Genomic DNA, 23977 nt, shown 5'->3' with positions numbered 1-23977 from the left:
ACTGTTAAATTAATATCATACACTATTCGACTAGACCGTTCGTTGGGCGCCAAATGTAACGGGAGGGGGTGGCGGACGGAAAAAGGGGTATTAGCGACCTTCACTTAAGCGCCAGGCAAGTGCGAACACCTGCCGTGAAGGGGCGTGTTATTTACTACCTGAAACTCCCGTGCCCGGCTGGGACTCCTCAGAGCGGGTTACCATCAACACGTCGGCCACGACCGAACATTGAACCACAACCGAAACCGTTCGAATTAGCCTACCAACAGAACCGAAATGTTCTAAAAACAATCCTAACAGGATATGAGAGTGTCCTTTGAAGGTTTTCTCCCATAGAGCCCTATGCTACACGACCCGGAACCCGAAACGTTAGGTGAACTCTCTAAAATAACCCACCAAGGATAATTTTGATTCAAACTTTTGACTTACTGTTGTATAAATTTGTATTCTTGTTCAAAAAAAACCTTCATCTAAACGTCAATTCATTTATCTTATTTTTCTAAGGGTTAGTATATACAACGGTTTGATCTTACTTGAGCTCATTTCTTCTGCGCACGCTGTCCGATGATCCGATGAAAATCTGCATTCCATCCAACAAAATCGCTCGTGGGCGACAAAGGGTTAGCCTCGACTACCACGCGTCCGTGGGTGCGAGCTTTCTTCTGGCGTAGACACTTTCTCCGACCTAGCCCTCTAGTGGCTAACAGCGCAATCTTTACTGTACGGTGGCTGGACGAGATGTATTCACCACTGATGTTGCGACGAGCGGTATTACAAAGACGGGGTGCCGCCGGTACCGCATAAAGACGTAGCCATGCTACGCAACATAAGCGGGCAAAAAATCGACACCGTTCGGTTTACACCGGTGAGCGTCCACGCTAGACGGATGGTAGCGAAAGTAGTAGCAGTGGGTGGTTCTTCTTGCAGCCGGCTAATTTTTCCTTCGCCGGATTGCGGCCCCTAGGGTAGACCTTCGTTTGAAGGATTTTAAAAAATCTTCAAACGATTTCAAAGCGCAATTAACATCAAGTTGGCTTTTTTATATTCATTTAAACAATTGAAAAAAATCTACCTTTTAAGGTTACCTGTAATTTCCCGGTACATTCGTGGGTTATCCGGTAACTTTAACACCTCGTGGTGGCTATCCGAAACAATAGCCCTTTTGTTCTTAGTGACCGCATGGGAACCTGACCTAATCTGGTCTATAATTTTTCTCCACGTCCTAAGGAGATACAATATTAATTTTTGGACTCTTTTTTATCCATCTATACTTCTACCTTATTTTTCCAAAACTTTTTTTCTTCTAATCACAATCTACTCTTTTCTCACTACTTGAACGTAACTTTTTCCTAACCGACGTCTGATCGTCTTGGTGGTTGACATTTGAGACAGCTTCCTTCAGTTCTTGTGGCCCAAATAGCCTTATTGCGACGAAACCCGAAGCCTTCCCGAACGCGATCGATGGGTTCGAACTTTGTGGTCGACATAATTGATCCACCCTTCTTGGCGAACCTCAGTCGAAAAGGAGCAGAGACCGAGAACGCGTACTAACCGTGAAGATCACTATGGGCTGAGGCATATCTTGTTTACAAGATCTGTAACCCCGTTACAACTTTAACTTAGAATTAAATTACTAATTACTCTACAAGAATTCAATATATTTCTATATATAAAAATGAAATTGTTTCCGTTTCATCGCATAACGACATGAAGAATTTCTTCGATTTTGTTATTTTGTTGGTTATTTTTATTATGGTTTTTCTCATATATATATATATATATATATATATATATATATATATATATATATATATATATATATATATATATATATATATATATATATATATATATATATATATATATATATATATATATATATATATATATATATATATATATATATATATATATATATATATATATATATATATATATATATATGCCGCACATTTCGTAAAATCGATCCTGCATCGAAGTAAACCATTCAATGTTTGGTAAAATCATTTTAATCAATTGCGACAAGTTTCAAAAATACTGTGAAATTGTTTTTTTCATGAAAAAAAATTCATCAAATTTCCGTGAACATTTAAAAAAAGGTCATTGCGGGAGAGATGCCGCATGTGCGAGTGAGATGCCGCACCATGGTCACAAACTGAAAAATGGTGAACAACAGTATTTTTAGCTATCATTGATGTTTTTGTGATTAGGGGTCCTCAGCTGAGTTTCATGAAGTTTGATTACACCTATAAATCGGCCATCATCTTCATTTCTCTTAAGGGGGTATTACCATTTCAAGAAATATTTTTTCCTTTCTCAATAGAAAGGTATTGCAATTGCTCTGAAAACCAACTTTTTAACGGAGGGCCGAGTGACATATACCATTCGATTCAGTTCGTCGAGTTCGGCAAATGTCTGTGCGTGTGTATTTATGTATGTATGTGTGTATGTATGTATGTGTGTATGTGCGTCTGTGTATTATGTGACCAAAAATATCACTCATTTTTCTCAGAGATGGCTGAACCGATTTTGACAAACTTAATCTCAAATGAAAGATACAACGTTCCCATAGGCTGCTATTGAATTTCTGATGGATCCGACTTCCGGTTCCGGAATTACAGGGTGGTGAGCACGATCACTAAGAAAATGTCGATTTTAATAAATTCTGCAATGAATGTATAAAGGGTGAAAATTTTTCTAAAATATGACCACAACTTCTTCGATTTGTAGTATTAGGTCACTAACATCCATTCAAAGTCTCTTTGGCCACATTGGCCACCATCATCGGTTCTGAAAGCTCCGGCGGAAGTATCCAAATTCAGAATAACAGTCACATCGGTTTCTCGGAGATGGCTAATCCGATTCAACCAAACTTTGTCTCAAATGAAAGGTATTACGCCCCCGTGAACGGCTATTAAATTTCATCCCGATCCGACTTCCGGTTCTGGAGTTACGGGTTGTGGCGTGCGATCACATAGCAAATTGCGATTCAAACCGATACTCCGATGAAAGCAAACAAGGTAAACATTCATTCGATATCGAGCACTCAGTCGAGATAGAAGTCTTTTGTCATCGGTCCGTACACTCTATAGCGACAAATAGTGTTAATCCGCGTTCAAGGTTATTTGCACACTCTACGCCTAGTTGAGGTTTCAGTATTTTTCCCTTCTTTTGTGTTTCTGTTTCTGAGTACCGTTAGCCGGTCAGTGACAAGTGAAGCAGTGTTCTTCTAGGAAGCCGTCTGGATACCGTTACCTACACAAGCTAAGTATTAGTTTTCGTTTCCCCTTCTTGGTTGTCTTAATAACGTGCACTGGGCAATAGGCCCGTGCAAAAATAACTTCCCCTGACGGCGGTTCATCTCAAGGTGAGATGGACGTCGAAATAAAATCGGCTCCCCGGCTCAAGGTATATCCGAGCTCGGCCACCGGGCCATTTGTGATCTTCTTTCGGACCAAAGAAAAAAAGTGTTTGAATCTGTTGCAGATTTCTCGAGTTCTGACGGATCGGTATTCGGCCGTGACAGAAATATCGAAAATTCGCCCTAATAAGCTTCGAGTGGTGGTTAACAGTACAACTCAGGCAAACGATATTGCTGGCTACGAGCCCTTTACGAATGAGTACAGGGTGTATATTCCAGCTAGCAGGGTTGAAGTCAGTGGGGTCGTTTCCGATTCGAGTCTGAATTGCGAGGACCTGCTAAAATATGGGACTGGCTGTTTCAAAGACCCCATGCTTAAGCCAGTGAAGATACTGGAATGCAAACGTTTGCATTCAGCATCAGTCGCAGCTGACGGCAAGAAAATATATGTCAACTCAGACTCTTATCGGGTGACCTTCGCCGGCTCTGCCCTGCTCAATTACCTCCTCTTTGACAAGGTTCGTCTACCTGTTCGCCTCTTTGTGCCGCGGGTCATGAACTGTACTAATTGCAAACAATTGGGACACACAGCCTCCCATTGTAGCAATAAAGCCCGCTGTGGGAAATGCGGTGGGAATCATGCGGATGATTCCTGTGGTAGAGATGTCGAAAAGTGTCTCTACTGTGGGGGAAACCCACATGATCTCCCTTCATGTCCCGCGTACAAACAGCGCGAGGGAAATCTTAAGCGTTACCCTTCAGGGACGCTCTAAGCGATCTTTTGCAGAAATGCTTAAGATAGCTACGCCACCTGTCTCTACGAACATCTTTACCAACTTGTCTACTGACGAAGGCGACTGTGATGAACCTCAGGAGGGAACATCTTCTGCTGTGCCTAGAAGTAGTAGAAAAAGGAAGAACATTTCCTCTTCCAAGCTTCGTCGTAAAGGCCAGAAGGTGTCTCTTCATAATCCCCCTAAAATAACTACTCAAGGAAGTACTGGTGCAAAACCGAACAAGTCGCTCCCGGTCTCAGTAACCTGAGCTCAGAAAAAGAGTTCCCAGCACTTCCAGGAACATCAAAAATCCCAAGTGTTCCCATATCTCAGCCAGAGAAAGAAAACAGTGCTGGCTTAGTAAATTTCTCTGACATTGTGGACCGTATTCTTACAGCGTTAAACATTTCTGACCCCCTTAAAAGTATCTTGATAAGCTTTCTCCCCGCAGTAAAAACATTTTTGATGCAGTTCACTGCGAAATGGCCCCTTTCTCCTGGCGATTGTATCCTTCGATGGCTAATTCATCGAACGAGGTCAAGGATTTAATCACTGTTCTACATTGGAATTGCAGAAGCATTATCCCGAAAATCGATTCGTTTAAAATCTTACTAAATAATTTGAAATGCGATGAATTTTCCCTATGCGAGACATGGCTCACTTCAGAAATAACCCTACACTTCCACGATTTTAATATTATTCGCTTGGATCGAGAAGACTCTTACGGAGGAGTACTTTTGGGGATCAAAAAGTGCTATTCTTTCAATCGGATCGACCTCCCCTCGACACCAGGCATTGAAGTTGTCGCTTGCCAAACCAGAATTAAAGGCAAAAACCTTTGCATTGCTTCCACCTACATCCCCCCTAGAGCCTCAGTTAGCCACCGACGGCTTTGCGATATTTCGGAACTCCTCCCCGCATCGAGGCTAGTTTTGGGTGACTTCAACTCCCACGGCACGGCATGGGGTTGCCTTCATGACGATAATCGATCTACCCTACTCCATGAGCTTTGCGACAACTTCAATACGACTATTTTGAATACGGGTGAAATGACACGGATTCCTCCCCCTTCAGCGCGACCGAGCGCCTTAGATCTGTCCCTCTGCTCGACATCGCTGCGGTTAAATTGCATGTGGAAGGTAGTCTCTGATCCCCACGGCAGCGACCATCTGCCAATCGTGCTAACGGTTCAGGGCCACCGAATACAATCAATGTTTCGTATAACCTCACACGAAATATTGATTGAAAGAGCTACGCGTCCGCGATATCCGACAATATCGAGTGCACTCAAGAGCTTCCTCCGGAGGAAGAGTACGGGTTCCTGGCTGGCTTGATTCTCGATACCGCGATTCATGCTCAGACTAAACGCGTACCAGACGCGAACTCACGCGGGCGTCCTCCCAATCCATGGTGGGACAAAGAGTGCTCAGACGTGTACGCGGAGAAGGCCGCTGCGTAAGTCCTTCCGGGATGACGGGCTGCCAGCTAGCTACCGACAGTACGCGATGGCGGAAACGCGCATGAAGAGTTTGATAAAAGCCAAAACACGTAGCTACTGGCGCCGGTTCGTCGACGGACTAACGAGAGAAACATCGATGAGCACTCTTTGGAGTACGGCCCGGCGCTTACCAAACCGAAGCAGTACTAATGAGAGCGTGAAATATTCAAACCGTTGGATATTCGATTTTGCCAAGAAGGTTTGTCCGGATTCCGCCCCGGCACAGAAGATCTACCGCGCCGCGTCCCCTCACAATAACGCGAACGAAACACCGTTTTCGATGGTGGAGCTCTCACTTGCTCTCTTATCATGTGACAATAAAGCCCCAGGGCCAGGCAGAATCAAATTTAACTTGTGAAAGAATCTGCCAGACTCTGCCAAGAGACGCTTGTTGAATTTATTTAATAAGTTTCTTGAGGATAATATTGTCCCTCATGACTGGAGGCAAGTGAAGGTCATCGCCATTCAAAAACCAGGAAAACCAGCCTCCGACCACAACTTGTATCGACCGATTGCGATGCTGTCATGTATCCGAAAGTTGTTCGAGAAAATGACCTTGTTTCGCCTCGATAATTGGGTTGAAGCAAATGGCTTACTGTCAGATATACAATTTGGTTTTCGCAAAGGCAAAGGGATGAACGATTGTCTTGCGTTACTCTCAACAGAAATTCAAATGGCTTATGCTAGCAAAGAGCAGATGGCATCAGTTTTCCTAGATATAAAGGGGGCTTTTGATTCAGTTTCAATCAAAATTCTTGCTGAGAAACTGCACCAGCATGGTCTTTCACCGACTCTAAACAACTTTTTGCTAAACTTGCTGTCTGAAAAACATATGCATTTTTCGCATGGTGATTTATCGACATCACGAATTAGCTACATGGGTCTTCCCCAGGGCTCATGTCTAAGCCCCCTTCTCTATAACTCGAATGTCTTGTCAATTCCTGCACGCTAAGGCAGCTTGCAGATGACGGTGTGGTCTCTATTACAGGTCCCAAAGCCGTCGATCTGCAAGGACCATTGCAAGATACCTTGGACAATTTGTCTGCTTGGGCCCTCCAGCTAGGTGTCGAGTTCTCCACGGAGAAAACTGAGCTAGTCTTATTTTCAAGGAAGCGTGAACCAGCGCAACTACAGCTTCCATTAATGGGTCAAACTATTGCTCAGGTTTCAACTTTCAAATATCTCGTGGTCTGGTTCGACTCTAAAGGAACCTGGGAAGTCACATTAGGTATCTGAAACAGAAGTGCCAGCAAAGGATCAACTTTCTCCGTACAATAACCGGAACATGGTGGGGTGCCCACCCAGGAGACCTGATCAGGCTGTACCAAACAACAATATTGTCGGTGATGGAGTACGGGAGTTTCTGCGAACATACATTTCATCAAACTAGAGCGAATCCAATATTGTTGTTTGCGTATTGCTTTGGGTTGCATGCACTCGACACATACGATGACTTTAGAAGTGCTGGCGGGCATCCTTCCGCTGAAAAATCGATTTTGGGACCTCTCATATCGATTGCTCATCCGATGTGATATCTTGAACCCGTTAGTAATTGCAAATTTCGAACGGCTTGTCGAGCTCAATTCTCAAACCCGATTTATGTCCTTGTACTTCGATTACATGGCACAAAATATCAATCCTTCTTCATACTATCCCAACCGTGTCAATCTCTTTCATGCTTCTGATTCAACTGTATTCCTCGACACATCCATGAAAGACGAGATTCGTGGAATCCCGGATCACATACGTCCGCAAGTGATCCCAAGCATCTTTCATAGTAAATTTCGAGAAGTCGACTGCAACAAGATGTTTTACACCGACGGGTCAAGCCTCGACGGCTCCAATGGCTTCGGTATATTCAATCAAAACCTCACCGCCTCATTCAAACTCAATGATCCTGCTTCAGTTTACGTAGCAGAACTTGCTGCTATTCAGTATACCCTTGGAATCATTGATACTTTGCCCACCGATCATTACTTTATTGTCTCGGATAGCCTCAGCTCAATCGAGGCTCTTCGTTCAATGAAACCTGGAAAGCTCATTCCAAAAATCTGGGAGCGCCTGCGTGCTTTGTCTGTAAGATCGTACAAGATTACCTTAGTTTGGGTTTCCTCGCATTGCTCCATTCCAGGTAATGAAGAAGCGGACTCTTTAGCTAAGGCGGGCGCTTTACAAGGTGACATATATGAAAGACCAATTAGCTTCAGCGAATTTTTCAGTATTACTCATCAGAGAACCCTCGAAAGTTGGCAAACTTCATAGAGCAATGGTGAACTGGGAAGGTGGCTACATTCGATAATCCTTAAGGTATCGACGAAACCTTGGTTCAGGGGGATGGATGTGGGTCGGGATTTCATTCGCGTGATGTCTCGGCTCATGTCCAATCACTACACGCTGGACGCACATCTCCGGCGTATTGGGCTCGTGGATAGTGGTATCTGCACTTATGGCAACGGTTATCACGAAATCGAACATGTTGTCTGGGCATGCGCCGAGTACTGTTCTGCCAGATCTCAACTATTCGATTCCCTTTGGGCCCGAGGAAGATCACCTAATGTCCCGGTTCGAGATGTACTAGCAAGCCGCGATATTCTCTACATGTCCCTTATATACACGTTCCTCAAAACCATCAATATCCAAATTTAATTTCCTATCTTCTCTCTTATCATTCCCAGAAGTGCCCTCTTCCGCCTACCGTACCCCAACGATGGTTTGATACGACTCTAAGACGAGACAAAACATCTGTCGAATGAACCAACAACACGAGATCTACAGTACAACATCACACGCGCAGCGCGGTGTGTTTCCGATCCGTATCTGAGCCGTACTACGAAATCGCCTGGAGGAACCCCTGCCGGCTCAAGAAAAACCGCCCGGCGTCCCAATACTTGATACATCCGTTCGAATCTGTAATCCTGGCCGTTGATTCCTGATGCCGGAAACTGAAAGTTTATATCCCCCCCCGCTCAGCCTTGTACACCCTCTCTCCCATGTCTCTGATACACAGATGTATGACTTCACCCCTTCTCCCCTTGAATATCTTCCCAAAACTTATGTGCCCCCCTATCTTCTAGTTTTAGTTGATCAATATTTAATCTCGTTAAGAAATGCACAACAGTACCACTACTTTAAAATAGCCCTAATTAATTCCCCCTAATCTTGAATCACTCTCTCTAGTTATTTCTAGTTATTAAGCTTGTAAAATGTTCCGCTTAGTTAATAATTAACAATCTCCCTTCTAAAAATCATAAAGTGAATTACTATAAAAAGAACACACAAAATAACCCGTCCCCCAAATCTTACGAATATTATATTATACCCTCTTTTATATGTATAAGTTAGCTGTGAAGTTTTTTTTTAGTTTCATTATATAAAACAAAATAATATTGAAATGTGTAACCCCCTAGTTTTAAGAAATTCAAAATGTAAAACAATGAAAAAATGGCACCTTTAAGCTAACGCATACGTGCCTTATCAAATAAACAAATTGAAAAAAGGTAAACATTCCGCTAAAACTCAAACAACTTAAATTTGCAGTTCTAGGTCACCGACGGCCAACCAAACTTTCGTTGACTACATTGATCACCATAGACGATTCCGAAAGTGCTCGGGAAAAACCGCCATCTCTCAAAATTAACGAATTCACATCAGTTTCCCGGAAATGGGTGGGCCGATTTTCACAAACTTAGTCCCAAATAATAGCTATAATATCCCCACAGATGTTTATAAAATTTCGTGCAGATCGCTTATATGGGTCCAGAAATAGATAAAAACCGTCCGGTAACATATGAATTTTCCATATAAGCCGGAACTTTAATTTTTTTTTCAAAGGGGGGACCCCATGAAATTTCAAAAATCGATTTCGTATTTTTGATGCCAAACATCTTTAAAATGCATGAAACGTCGAGATTTTATGTTGCCTCGAAAATTTTTTTATAAATGTATATATATATATATATATATATATATATATATATATATATATATATATATATATATATATATATATATATATATATATATATATATATATATATATATATATATATATATATATATATATATATATATATATATATATATATATATATATATATATATATATATATATATATATATATATATATATATATATATATATATATATATATATATATATATATATATATATATATATATATATATATATATATATATATATATATATATATATATATATATATATATATATATATATATATATATATATAAGTAATGCTCTGATGTGTCAGAGTTTTATAAAAAAAACATTTATTCACTTATAATCGTTTAGGTTACAACTCACGCCTAAGACTAACTCGATTTTCCTGTTCAATGCCTCTTATAAATTATGTTTAACTTAGTCAGCAATACGAAGTCTGCTCCAGTATCGTCCGATGTCCACGTTGTCCATGTTGGCCGCTTCCACGTTGGCATCGCGCGTGGCATTCAGCTGGCTCAGCATATCTGCGTTGCATCGATCGTTTGGATCGATTATGATGGGTCAGCGGATATGGTTGCGATGTCTGCTCTAGCTTCGGAAGGTTTCCTCGTAACGTCTCCCTCCTCAAGCATCAAGCGTCCTCGGTTGATTTTTCAGGAGTTCGAATCTCGGTATCGGAATGACTCGTGGTTTGTTTCTCTCTGTTTTCTCTTCGGTTGTCTCTGCAGTTGGTTCGGTTGCTATGTCTTCTAGTTGGGTTGTTGAAAACGATTCTGGCGACCTGTCAACTGTATGTTTTCCCGAATGTGGTTTTCTTCTATAGAGATAAGTGGAGAAACAAAGAATTGTTAGCACCAGGAGGATAGAGCCTCCTAATGTTACCCTGTTTTGTGTTTGGTGCAGTGATAGGTAGATTTCGCTGACTTCTTCCAAGTTGTGGATTCTGGTCATAACGTTTTCCTCTTCGCTGGTTATATTGCTTGCAATCTGAAGGTTTTTGCTGTATATTGGTATGAGGTAATTGTCTTTATGGATTAGTTCCGGCTTCCCGTAGAATGTTAAATTGCTTATTTTGATTGTGTAATTTTCTATTTCGATTAGCGTTGTTCCTGCAATTACTTTAGGTCCTCCGCATGAGTCAGACACTTCAATGTCGATGTTTGTGTCTATTCGAATGATACCTTTTAAGATTTCTTTGATTTGTGTGGTCTCTCTGACTCGAGAGACTGTACATTTTGGGGCTTGGTGTACAAGAAGGTTGAAGATGCATTCGTCCTCTAATGGAGAATTGTTACTGCAAATATCGCATTTTGTTGTTTGCGAGTATATGTGGTTTCTGTGTTTGGCTACCAGCTGAATGTGCGTATTGATGCGTGTTCCATTGAGATTGAGCGTATGAAGTTCCAGTAGATCGTAGTGTTTGTCGTCCAGTACGGGGATTTTGTAAGGATGGCTACTTGGTTGTTACTAATTCCTATGCTAGCTGTACAGTAACGGAAGATTTCGTCTACGTAATTTATCGTGATTCCTTGACTCCTAAGTATGCTATAAATGAAATTCTTTTCTTCTAAAGACAATATGTTTTTGTTGATAAGATTGAGTTCAGAGAGTTCTATTCGATCTTCTATGTCGCCAATCAACTGGATTATCCCCTCTGTTTTCCAAAAAAGATTTGTGAATTCTAAATATGCTTTAATTACTTGTGATGAATTAAATTCTCTGGACATCTTTATATTAATTTTTTTCAGAATTGTTGTAATATTGTTTATTCTGTTTTGAAAAATCTCATTAATTTTAATTTGCATCATTTGATTTTTAGGAGTTTGTTTTCTTGTTCTCCTAATATCCCTAGGCTTTGGTTTATAATATTCAAATCGTTTCAAGAGATAAATTTTATTGCTGTTCCTAGAGCGTCTACTAGTCCTCTCCTCCTTCTTCGTGGTAGAAGGCTATGAAGTTTATCTTTAGCTAACTGGATTTTGGCTTCAAGTGTGTTTACTAAAGGATCAATAATTTTGACGGATTTTCCTATTTTTTCAATATAATCAAGATTATTTTCGAGTGTTTTCAGGTCTATTTCGTGTACTATCCTATTATATCCTATTTTAATTCTGACTGAATCGATTTTTACTGCCAGTAGCCCATTACTGTTTGTTATTTCTTTATAGGTGGTAGCGTTTATCAGGTTGAGTGTAATTATTCTTTAAGATAAAAATAGATTTAATTTGTTTATTGTCTTAGTCGATTTTTATGGATCTTAACCTCGTTATTATCTTCGAAAATTAGTTCATTGTCTTGTTGTACTTTTGATATTTTATACAGGTTTTTGTCTTTTGTTAGTCGTTGGGTTATTTTAACATATTTTTCATCGCCTGGATTTAATGTTTTCGATATTTGCTTGTTCGCGTATTTTTCCTCGTATCTGGCTTTTCGTTTATCTAGTTCGATTTTGGCTTTGGACTGGAGTTTATGGAAATTTTCAGTTATTTCTCTGGTGTTTGTTGTATTTAGAGTGTTAAAGATTAATTCTCGCGGTTTAGCCTTGGTTGATTCGTGAAAACTATTGTTATAGATATCGATCGCGACGTTTACGTGTTCTTTAAGTGTGAGATGGGTGAATTTGGTTTTTGTCGTTCTAAAAATCTCAATGAGCGTAGAATGAAATCGTTCTACTATCCCGTTAGCGTTTGAGTTGCTAGCGAAGTGTATCTCGATTCCGAGATCGTTCAAAAATCCAATGAAATCGATTGACCGGAAGGAAGGTTCTTGGTCGCTGACTATAGTGTTCGGTCTTCCAAATTGGCGTATATGCTCAGTTATGGCGTTTTTCATGTCGATTATTGTTCTTGCTTGCAAATGAATTGCGTTTGCAAATTTAGAGAAGGAATCTACTATAGTTAACCACTTTTGACCTTGTAAGAAAAAGACGTCGATGTGGACTCTATCAAACGGGGTTTTGCCGAAAGCACTTTTTCTAATTAATTTTGGCGGTGATCTGTCATATTTTGCTTTTTTGAAAATATCACAGGTGCTTACGAAAATTTTAAGTTTTCTGTAGAGCTGTGGAAAAAAGTAATTTCGTAATATTTGGTTTTTATTTTCCTTTGTGCCTCTATGGTCATAGTTATGGGTTTCTCGGATAATTTCGTCCTGCTGGTCTTCCATCCTTATGTCTTCTAGGAGTAATTCTGAAATGAGAATCTTGTGTGTTTTATTAATTGAAAAGTATTTTCTGTATGTTTCTTTTTTTATTCATTTCGTTTATTTGATAGGCACAAATGCGTTAGCATGGCGGTGCCAAATTCTTTTGTTTTTACATTTTGGATATTTTAAAACTAGGAGGTTACAATGGTGAAATATTTTTTTTAAGAGAAAAATTTTACAGCTATCTTAAGACTAGAAATAAGATTCTATATACAAGAGAGGGAGCTAAAGATTTTTTTCATGAAAAATTTTAAAACAAGGAATTCAATAGTAATAGTTTTTTAGGAAATATTTACAGTTATCTTAAAACTAACAATATAGTTTGGTACACAAAAGGGGGAACAAATATTTATGAGAAAATTCACCGGTGTTTTAAAACTAGAGATACAATTCTATTTACAAGATGGGGGACAATAGTTTTAACAAAGAGGTAAAATTACAACTATCTTAAAACTAGGAATACAGAATACAAATTTGAACTTTTTTAGCGGAGACTTATGCTTGGTCAAGATATTCAGAGGGGGGCTGTAGAAGCAGTTGTATCAAGGACAGGGGAGAGAAAGCGTAGATGGTGACCGGGAGAGAAGAGCAAAACTTGCAACTTTCGGGCAAACGGGAGATCAGCGAAGCAAATTAGCGCCTCAGTCTAGTAGGTCGGATTGGCGGATGGTATTCTTCGGACCCGCGGGGAATCCTTCAAAAGTCATCGGACCTCGAGTCGCTCTCGCTTCAGTTTCCGTAGTGGTAAATGCGACGGCGGTTACATAGTTGCAGTCTGGAGCTGATCGGTCCCACAAGGCAGGAGAAAACTTCTAAAACGAGAAATAAAAAGAGAGGGGCTAAACTGGGATATTTATCGTTTTTATGAAAGTATAAATAAGGGACATATAGGGGAAATCACGATTTGCCAGCATATCTCGGACTGAGACATTGGGTGGTCTACCTCGGGCATGAAGGGAATCCTTTAACTGAGACCTGGCGTCCAAATATCCGGCGCATGCCCAGACAACGTGCTCGATGTCGTGATAGCCCTCGTCACAAGCGCACAGACTACTCTCCGCAAGCCCAATACGCCGCAAATGCGCATCCAAGGTGTAGTGGTTGGACATAAGTCGGGACATTACACGAATAAAATCCCGACCCACATCCATCCCCCTGAACCAAGGCTTCGTTGATACCTTTGGGATAATAGAATGTAGCCATCGTCCAAGTTTACCATTGCTCCACGAGGTTTGCCAACTGCTGAGTGTCCTCTGACGACAAATACTAAAAAATTCGTTGAAGCAGATTGGTCTTTCATATATGTCACCATTTAATGCGCCCACCTTTGCTAATGAGTCGGCCTTTTCATTGCCCGGGATAGAGCAATGAGAGGGGACCCAAACAAAGGTAATTTGATAAGATTTTTTTCAGATAACGTACACAAGGACTCCCGTATCTTCCCCAGGAAATATGGGAATTGTTTTTTGGGCTTCATCGCACGAAGAGCCTCGATGGAGCTGAGGCTGTCCGAAATGATGAAGTAGTGATCTGTGGGCAGAGTGTCGATGATCCCAAGGGTGTACTGAATTGCAGCTAACTCTGCGACGTAAACTGAAGCGGGATCATTGAGCTTGAATGAAGCGGTGATAGTATTGTTGAAGATACCGAAGCCAGTGGACCCATCGAGGTTTGATCCGTCAGTGTAGAACATTTTGTCACAGTCGACTTCTCGGAATTTATTATAAAATATACCTGCGGGCGTATATGGTCCGGGATTCCACGAATCTCTTCCTTCATGGATGTGTCGAAGAATACAGTAGAATCAGAAGTATCTAGGAAACGAACACGGTTGGGAGTATATGAAGAAGGTTTTATGCTCTGTGCCATGTAGTCGAAGTACAAGGCCATAAATCGGGTTTGAGAATTAAGCTCGACGAGCCTCTCGAAGTTTTCAATCACCAACGGGTTCAGAATGTCGCATCGGATGAGCAATCGATATGAGAGTTCCCAAAATCGATTTTTTAGCGGAAGAACGCCCGCCAGCACTTCGAGACTCATCGTATGGGTCGAGTGCATGCAACCCAAGGCAATGCGCAAGCAACGATACTGGATTCTCTCCAGTTTGATGAAGTGTATGTTCGCAGCGGAGCGGAAACAGAAACACCCGTACTCCATCACCGACAATATCGTTGTTTGGTATAACCTGATCAGGTCTCCTGGGTGGGCACCCCACCATGTTCCAGTTATTGTACGGAGAAAATTGATCCTTTGTTGGCATTTCTGTTTCAGATACCTAATGTGACATCCCCAGGTACCTTTAGAGTCGAACCATACCCCGAGATATTTAAATGTGAAGACCTGATTGATCGTTACACCCATTAATAAAAGCTGGAGTTGCGCCGGCTCACGCTTCCTAGAAAAAACAACCAACTCAGTTTTCTCCGTGGAGAACTCAATACCCAGCTGAAGAGCCCAAGCAGACAAATTGTCCAAAGTATTTTGTAATGGTCCTTGCAAGTCGGCAGCTTTGGGCCCTGTGACAGAGACCACGCCGTCGTCTGCAAGTTGCCTTAGCGTGCATGAATTGGCAAGACAATCGTCAATGTCATTCACGTAGAAATTGTAGAGCAGGGGACTTAGACATGAGCCCTGGGGAAGACCCATGTAGCTAAATCGCGATGTTGTTAAATCGCCATGCGAAAAGTGCATGTGCTTTTCAGACAACAGGTTTAGCAAAAAATTATTTAAAATTGGCGAAAGACCATACTGGTGCAGCTTCTCTGACAGAACGTTGATAGAAACTGAGTCAAAAGCCCCCTTAATATCCAAGAAGACTGATGCCATCTGCTCTTTGTTAGCATAGGCCATTTGGATTTCTGTAGAAACCAACGCAAGGCAATCGTTCGTCCCTTTGCCTTTGTGGAAGCCAAATTGTGTATCTGACAGTAAGCCATTTGCTTCAACCCAATTGTCGAGGCGATAGAAGATCATTTTTCGAACAATTTCCGAATACAGGACAGCATTGCAATCGGCCGATACGAGTTGTGGTCGGAAGCTGGTTTTCCTGGTTTTTGGATGGCGATGACCTTCACTTGCCTCCAGTCATGAGGGACAATGTAACCCTCAAGAAACTTGTTAAATAAATTTAACAAGCGCCTTTTTGCAGTGTCAAGCAGATTCTTCAGCAAGTTGAATTTGATTCTGTCTAACCCGTCTAACCGTTATTGTTGCATGATAAGAGAGCAAGTGAGAACTCCACCATCGAAAACGGTGTTTCGTTCGCAGTATCGTGAGGAGACGCGGCGCGGCACGTTTTCTGTACCGGAACAGAGTCCGGACAGATCTTCTTGGCGAAAGCGAATATCCAACGGTTTGAATATTCCACATTCTCGTTGGTACTATTACGGTTACGCATACGTCGAGCCGTACCCCAAAGAGTGCTCATCGCTGTTTCTCTCGTTAACCCGTCGACGAACCGGCGCCAATAACTGCGTTTTTTGGCTTTCATTAGACTCTTCATTCGCCTTTCTAACGACGCGTACTGTAGATAGCTAGCGGGTAACCCGTCTTCCCGGAAGGCCTTATATGCAGTTCAGATACCTTTTCCGCGTACAGCTCTGAGCACTCTTTATCCCACCACAGGGTGGGAGACCGTCTATGGGTATTCGCGCTGGGTACTGGTTTAGTCTGAGCTTGCTTCGCACTGTCGAGAATCAAGCCAGCCAAAAACCTGTACTCTTCCTCTGGAGGAAGTTCTTGAGTGGATTCGATTTGAACGGATATCGCGGTCGCGTAACTCTTCCAATCAATGTTCCGTGTGAGGTCATACGAGACATTGATTGTTTCCGATGGTCTTGAACCGTTAGCAATTGAAATCACGATAGGCAAATGATCGCTATCGTGGGGATCAGGGATCACTTTCCACATGCAATCTAACTGTAGCGATGTCGAGCATAGCGATAAATCCAACGCGCTTGCGCGTGCTGGTGGTGTAGGAATCCGCGTCATTTCTCCCGTGTTTAAGATGGTCATGTTGAAATTGTCGCAAAGATCTTGGATTAATGTTGATCTATTATCATCATGAAGACAGCCCCATACCGTACCGTGCGAGTTAAAGTCTCCCAGAACTAGCCGCGGTGCCGGTAAGGATTCCGTGATATTACAAAGCGTTCGGTGCCCTACCGAGGCTCTAGGAGGAATGTAGATGGAAGCAATGCAAAGGTCTTTACTTTTGATTAGAACTTGACAAGCGACAATTTCAATGCCTGGTGTCGAAGGGAGGTTAATTCGGTTGAAAGAATAGCACTTTTTGATCCCCAAAAGTACTCCTCCATAAGGGTTTTCTCGATCCAGACGGATTATATTAAAGTCGTGGAAGTTGAGATTTATATCGGAAGTTAACCAAGTTTCGCATAATGCGAAAACATCACATTTTAAACTGTTTAGTAAGAATTTGAAGGAATCGATTTTCGGGAGGATACTTCTGCAATTCCACTGTAGGGCAGTGATCGAATCAGTGACCTCGTTTGATGACTTAGCCATCGAAGGATACGATCGCTGCAAGGAGGGGCCATTTAGCAGTCAACTGTTTCAAAAATGTTTGCACCATAGGGAGAAAATGTATCAGAATGCTTTTAAGAGGATCAGTAACATTGAAAGCTGTGAAAATTAAGCCCACTATGTCAGAAAATTTCATTAGTCCGCTACTGGACTGAGCATTTGTTTGAAAAAAGGGAGCACTTGGGGTTTTTGGTGTCCCTGGAACTCCTTGTTAGAATTAAAATTTCCAAGTCCTGGAGCTAATTGCTTCGGTTTTAGTGCATCACTTCCGTTGGATTTATTGATTGTAGTTGGCGCACTCTGAGTGGACGACACCTTGGCACCCTTACGAGGCAATCTAGGGGAAGCTTGATTTTTCCTCCTCCTGGACTCCCCTGGGTTAACCAAAGATGTTACCTCTTGTGGGTCGTCAGATTCTTGCTCAACGCCAGCCAAAAGAGCAAAGGAATTTTCGGAAGGGACAGATGGCGAAGCATTCTTAAGAATTTCTGCATAAGAGCGCTTCGAGCGTTCCTTAAGGGAGCGCTTAATTTTATCCCCGCGCTGTTTGTACGCAGGGCATGATTTAAGATCATGCGGAAGGCCCCCGCAGTAAATACACTTCTCAGTTTCTCCACTGCAAGCGTCATCTTCATGTTCTCCCTCGAATTTGCCGCACCTTTTCTTATTGCCACAATAGGTGGCTGTGTGGCCCAGCTGCTTGCAATTGCTGCAGTTCATTACCCGCGGTACAAACAGGCGAACCGGTAGACGAACCTTATCCAGGAGGACATAGTTGGGGAGGGAAGACCCGGAGAAAGTCACCCGAATCGAGTCTGACAATGAATAAGTTGTCTTATTATTCTCAGTTTTTGCTGAATACAATTGCTTGCATTCCAGAATCTTCACATGTTCAAGTGAGGGGTCCTTAAAGCAACCAACTCCATACTTACAACACGTCTTCGCACTTCAAACCCGGTTCGGCAACGACCCCGTCGATCTCCACTGCCAAACAAGGTATATACACCTTAAATTGCTTTTTAAAGCGCTCGCTGCGAGCAATCTGGTTTGCCTGGTCTAGGTCATTCACTAATATGCATATCTTATTAGCTCTAACACGTGTTATCTGAGCTACGGCCGGGTAGTTAGCAGTCAGCTCCCGTGAGATCTCTAAAATATTAAGCGATTTCGTAATGGGCCGGAAATAGACCACCCAGGGCCCAATTGAACTGGGTGGGTATGTTTTAATACGAGGAGGACTGGGGGAATCAGAGGAGGGAGTGATTTCGGGTTTATCCGGTAAATCCATGGGAACATCATTCCCACCCAATGTTACTTCGCCCTCGGCCATTTAGGCACGAGGAAAGCACGTGGTGTAAACGAGAGATGAAACTTATATTCAGGGGAAAGGGATCTAAGAAGTAGCGACAGATCGGGGGAAAGGGAAATGAGAAAAAAAAGATACTTAGCTTATATAGCGGCTTGTCCGGTTATTGAACTATTCACTTCACCAACCTAGGCACCGGCGAACAAAGCCTGCCTCAAACAATGACTGGCCTTCACAATGTATATATTTATATTGACTTGGGACAAATTTTTAAAATTATTTGGTTCCTAAAAGTATTAATGGATTTTTCAGTGCATGGTATAAAATAGTCGTCGCTCGTGTCTGCCGAATGAATTGTTTCCAGGTCGTCGCTTTCGCTTGAGGATGGTTCTACCTCTATGCTATCTTGAGAGTTTGCGTTTATTGTCTGGTTTTCTATTGTAGGATTTATTCTTGAAAGAGCGTCGGCAACGACATTTTGCTTACCGGGTTTTTACATAATTTCGTAGTCAAACTCGTCTAGATCAAGTTTCCAACGAACGTTCTTACTGTTTGCGTTTGTTAGGGAATAGGTCAATGGTTGGTGATCCGTTACTAATTTAAATTTTCTCCCATACAGGTATGGTCGAAAATGTTCCACGGCCCACACGATTGCCAATAGCTCTTTTTCTGTAGTGCAATAGTTCTCTTCTGTTTTGCTTAGAGTACGTGAGGCGTATGCAATCGGTCTATCTTTGCCGATTGGTCCCTGGGAGAGAACGGCTCCTATAGCATGGTCGCTCGCATCTGTTGTTAATGTAAATTCTTTAGTAAAGTCTGGGTACATTAACACAGGGTCCATGGCAAGAATCTTTTTGCATTTATGAAAACATTCTTCGATTTCGGTCGTTATTCTGAACTCAGTATCCTTCCTCAATAGTTTAGTCATTGGTTTTACCACCTTGGCAAAATCTTTTATAAACCTCCGGTAGTAGTCTAGTGTACCGAGAAATTGTCTAACTTCTCTTTCACATTTTGGCATTGGCCAGATTTTTATGCTTTCGATTTTATCAGCGTTGGGTTTTACTCCGTCTTCTGATACGGAGTGCCCGAGAAATTCAAACTCTTTTCTGAAGAATTCGCATTTGTCTAATTGAATCTTCAGACCAGCATTTTTCAGCTTTTTCATTACTCGAATCAGATCGTTTTGGTGCTCCTGCAGTGAACTAGAGAAAATGATAATGTCGTCCATGTAGACGAAACAACACACTCCTATTAGTTCGCGCAGTATGCAGTCCATTACTCGCTGAAAGGTGGCGGGTGCGTTTTTTAAACCAAAAGGCATTCTGGTAAATTCGTATTTCCCTGAATTTACAGAAAACGCAGTTTTTTCGGTATCTTCTTCTGCTAATTCTATCTGGTGAAAACCTGATACTAAGTCAATTGTTGAAAAATATCGAGCCCTACCTAATTTGTCCAGTATGTCCGTTATATCCGGAATCGGATATTCGTCGTTAATGGTTTTCTCGTTTAATTTTCGATAATCGATGACTAAACGAGATTTCTTTTGTCCGGATGCATCAGTTTTCTTCGGTACAATCATTTAGCATCTTACGCACTTGCGTTTGGATTTCTTTTTCAAAAATTTGTGGATATTTATAAGATTTCGTGTATATTGGGATGTTGTCAGCGGCCCTGATATTATGTTTGATTTTATGGGTAAATGTGAGCTTTTCAGAATCTGTGTAGAGTATTTCCTTGTTCTGGTTAATGATGTATTTCAATGTCTTCTTTTCTTCTTCATTCATGTGGTCCTCTCGAAAATGATATTTCTGATTTTCTTCCTGGCTGAGTGGTTCTTGTAGCACTTGGTATTGGTCTGTCTTGATTTTTATTTCGTTTAGGTTAATTTCCAATGGTGTTTCCGAGTGGTTGTTCATTGCTAATATCGCTACTTTATTTGTGCTTCGATATAGCCCGGGTAGTATTGAAAATATGCCTAGATGCAATTCGTTTTGAATGCAAAAGTCTCCATCTTTTATTGTCTGTACCTGAATATATTGAAAATTCTGCTCGGTCAGATTAATTTTATTTTGAATCTTTTCTGCATAGTAAATTCCTTTCTACCAACTTTAAGTTTGTTTTTGGAAATGTCAATTTGTGCTTTGATATCCCGTAATGACTCGTAGCCAATTAGTCCGTCAAAGAAATCGTGAAATTTGAATATGTACAATTCAATTTTTTCTTTATCTGAAAAATGTCAAATGAGGTTGATTTTTTAATATTGTGCGTGCCTTGTATGTTAGTTACTTGGATACCGGTTTCTGATTTGCAGTTTTCTAGATTTACGTGCATTGGCGAAATGAAATTTTTGTTCGCGCCTGTGTCGATCAAAAATTTCATTTCTCCTTTGCTGGTCATTATCGTTATATAAGAAATGACATTGTTGTTGGCTATGGCCCTTGATTTTTTTCTTGAACTATTTAAAAATTTAGTTCGTCGGCTAGAAAATAGTCGTCGTCAGCTGAATCTAACGTGAACTCTTCTTGTGGAGGGGTGTCATTTTCTGGCTCATGATGTTCAGCTTCTCCCTCGTGGTTGTTTAGATTCTGGGTTTTTGATCTCACTGTTCGCATCGAAACGTCTTTGTCTAGGTTTTGTCTATGCGATTTAAATTTTCCTGAGGGTCCAGGATTGTTAAAGTTTTGGGGGTACCCTGCATTATAATTTTGGTTGTTTGCCGAATTTGGATTTTGGTACGGTTTATTTGGTTTATTAAGAGTTTGGCTTAGAGGTGGGGGCTGTTGACTTATTGTCTAGCTTCATTCTGTACGCTGCATTAGCGTATTGTACAGTAATATTATATGCTTCTTCCAGCGACTCCGGCCTTTAGCTTCGCACATGCATGCTAAGCGTGTCGTTTAAACCGTCTATGAATCGGGTTACCGACATCAATCTGATTAAGCTGTTAATCGCTTTGGTGGAGGATTTATAGTCGTCCATCACGGCTGCGGTGCTTTTTATTGCTGTATCTATTTTATTTTTGATCGCTCTTATTATTTGTTCGTCAAGTGTTTTCAGTATCCTCAAGCCACGCTTGAGTTTCTTTTTTATTTCCACTGAATGTGGCAAGATTTTTAATTGGGTCGGGAGTCCGGAAATTTAAGAATGAATCTTCCGCCCTATCGCGCATGGCATTAATTGTGTGCACTAACGCGTTTTGATTTTCCTTGAGCTCGCGGATTTGGTCCAACAGCTCTTGGGCGTTAACTTCTTGTGCCATGTTTCTATTCTTGTCAAACTTATTAGCACGTCTCATACAATGTGTCTAATTTTAATATACCGTAGTTTTTCAAATGTTCACTTTGAACCACTGATTAGTATTTGCTTAGTCACAATGTTAATTAATAAAAGGTTTTTGTTACTTACAGAAGAGCACTGTTGAGCTTCATCTGGAGTCCTAGTGTGCGTTGAGGGTTGAGGTCCGGTGGCGATCTTCAATTTGCAATCAGCGCGAATCGCTTGATATTCACTCAATGATGGCTTATTGCCGGCTGATTAATTGTTCTGTACACGAACTTAAATCTCTGATCTTTACGTTGAATTCCGAGAAGTCTGTTCAATTTATTTTCACTAAATTTTAACTTCACTCGCGAACTAACACCACTTTTTCCGAGACTTCGCCAGTAATGCTCTGATGTGTCAGTTTTATAAAAAAACATTTATTCACTTATAATCGTTAGGTTACAACTCACGCCTAAGACTAACTTGATTTTTCTGTTCAATGCCTCTTATAAATTATGTTTAACTTAGTCAGCAATACGAATATATATATATATATATATATATATATATATATATATATATATATATATATATATATATATATATATATATATATATATATATATATATATATATATATATATATATATATATATATATATATATTTATATATATATATATATATATATATATATATATATATATATATATATATATATATATATATATATATATATATATATATATATATATATATATATATATATATATATATATATATATATATATATACGCAATCTTAAAACTATTATTCAAACTTAGCTTCAAATTCGAAACATTTTCTCTAATCCATATTTCCATAAATCCAGTATCTTTCCAAAAATAGGCTCATGATAATTCAGGCAGTTATTTTATTTTACAGTAAAGTAAATTGACATTGGGAATTTATTTCCCGGGAATCTCGAGATTTTTGGTTTTCCCGGGATTCCCGATTCCCGAGAAGTTGTGTTTTCTCATTCCCGGGATTCGGGAATCCCGGGAAAAAGGTTTTTAATTTATTCCATAAGACTTAGATTCTCCAAATGAAATTCTGTAGGAAATATCTTTACCGGCAAACATTTGGAGTGAGTAGTGAATTCAGGTTGTGCTTTTCCAACTGATTTGCAGATCAATGGACTATATATCTGCTGAAGAATGTTGCATTCATTCAAATTTTCATTCAAAAATGGATTAATTTATACCGAACCATTTCATTACAGTAGCGTTAGTGATGCGCACGATATCTCTGCCACCGATGAACCGATTGATCACATTTTTAACAATTCTTTTAATAGTTTATTTTAATAGTTAGATCTTGAATGAAAGGGCTTGCAATCAAATTAGTAATGGAAATTGCGTTACTTTCTTAAAAAATCGATGTGTGTTTGTTTCAAAACTTTGGATGGTTTGTAGTGATATCATGCTTAACGCAAACGCTATTTAAAATAAGGAATATTTCTAGAACGTCTGCAGAAATATTTGGTCGGTTCATCGAATGCATAATGCTTTTAAGGATGCAGGCAGGCTTTTTGAAGGGATACGATCAAGCAATCCAGATACTTACCCGTAACAGGAAATCGATAATAGGCTTCATCCATTGCTGCACAGTTCGTCCATTATCTGCTTGATTTTGATTCACACTTAATTCGAAATGATGCTGATCCTACTGTGACGTCTTATACTGTCCATGTACAAGACGTTTATACTGTCCATGTATAAACTTTCCTCTTTTGATTGGAAGTAACTGCACACTACCCTGAAGCAGCTCAATCTTTTCATTCAAAATTACCAAAGAAGGTTCTTTGCATTAAATTGATCACATTCCATCGTATCAGAACAACGAATTCCAATTTTGGACAGTAACTCCAGCAGCTGCGTTTAGGATATCGTCCCAATCGTTATCATTACCATCATTACCAAAATTTAGGCTAAACATATAGCCAAGTAAAAGTTTTGCTTAAACTTATTGACGAGTTAGCAAATGATTGAATGATGTGTAGGCCACCAAATCGCCAACTGCTTTAG

At 40.5% G+C, this 23977-nt stretch overlaps 1 protein-coding gene across 4 annotated transcripts in view; it reads left to right on the top strand.

The window, feature by feature from the left end:
• Window positions 1–23977, top strand: part of LOC131690892 (aryl hydrocarbon receptor) — a 1300655-nt gene that overhangs the window by 316385 nt on the left and 960293 nt on the right. The gene's annotated exons all lie outside the window — the stretch shown is intronic.

The sequence above is a fragment of the Topomyia yanbarensis genome, chromosome 3, assembly GCF_030247195.1.
Source record: "Topomyia yanbarensis strain Yona2022 chromosome 3, ASM3024719v1, whole genome shotgun sequence".
In the NCBI taxonomy this organism is placed as follows: domain Eukaryota; kingdom Metazoa; phylum Arthropoda; class Insecta; order Diptera; family Culicidae; genus Topomyia; species Topomyia yanbarensis.
This window is presented reverse-complemented; position numbering and strand designations above follow the sequence as displayed.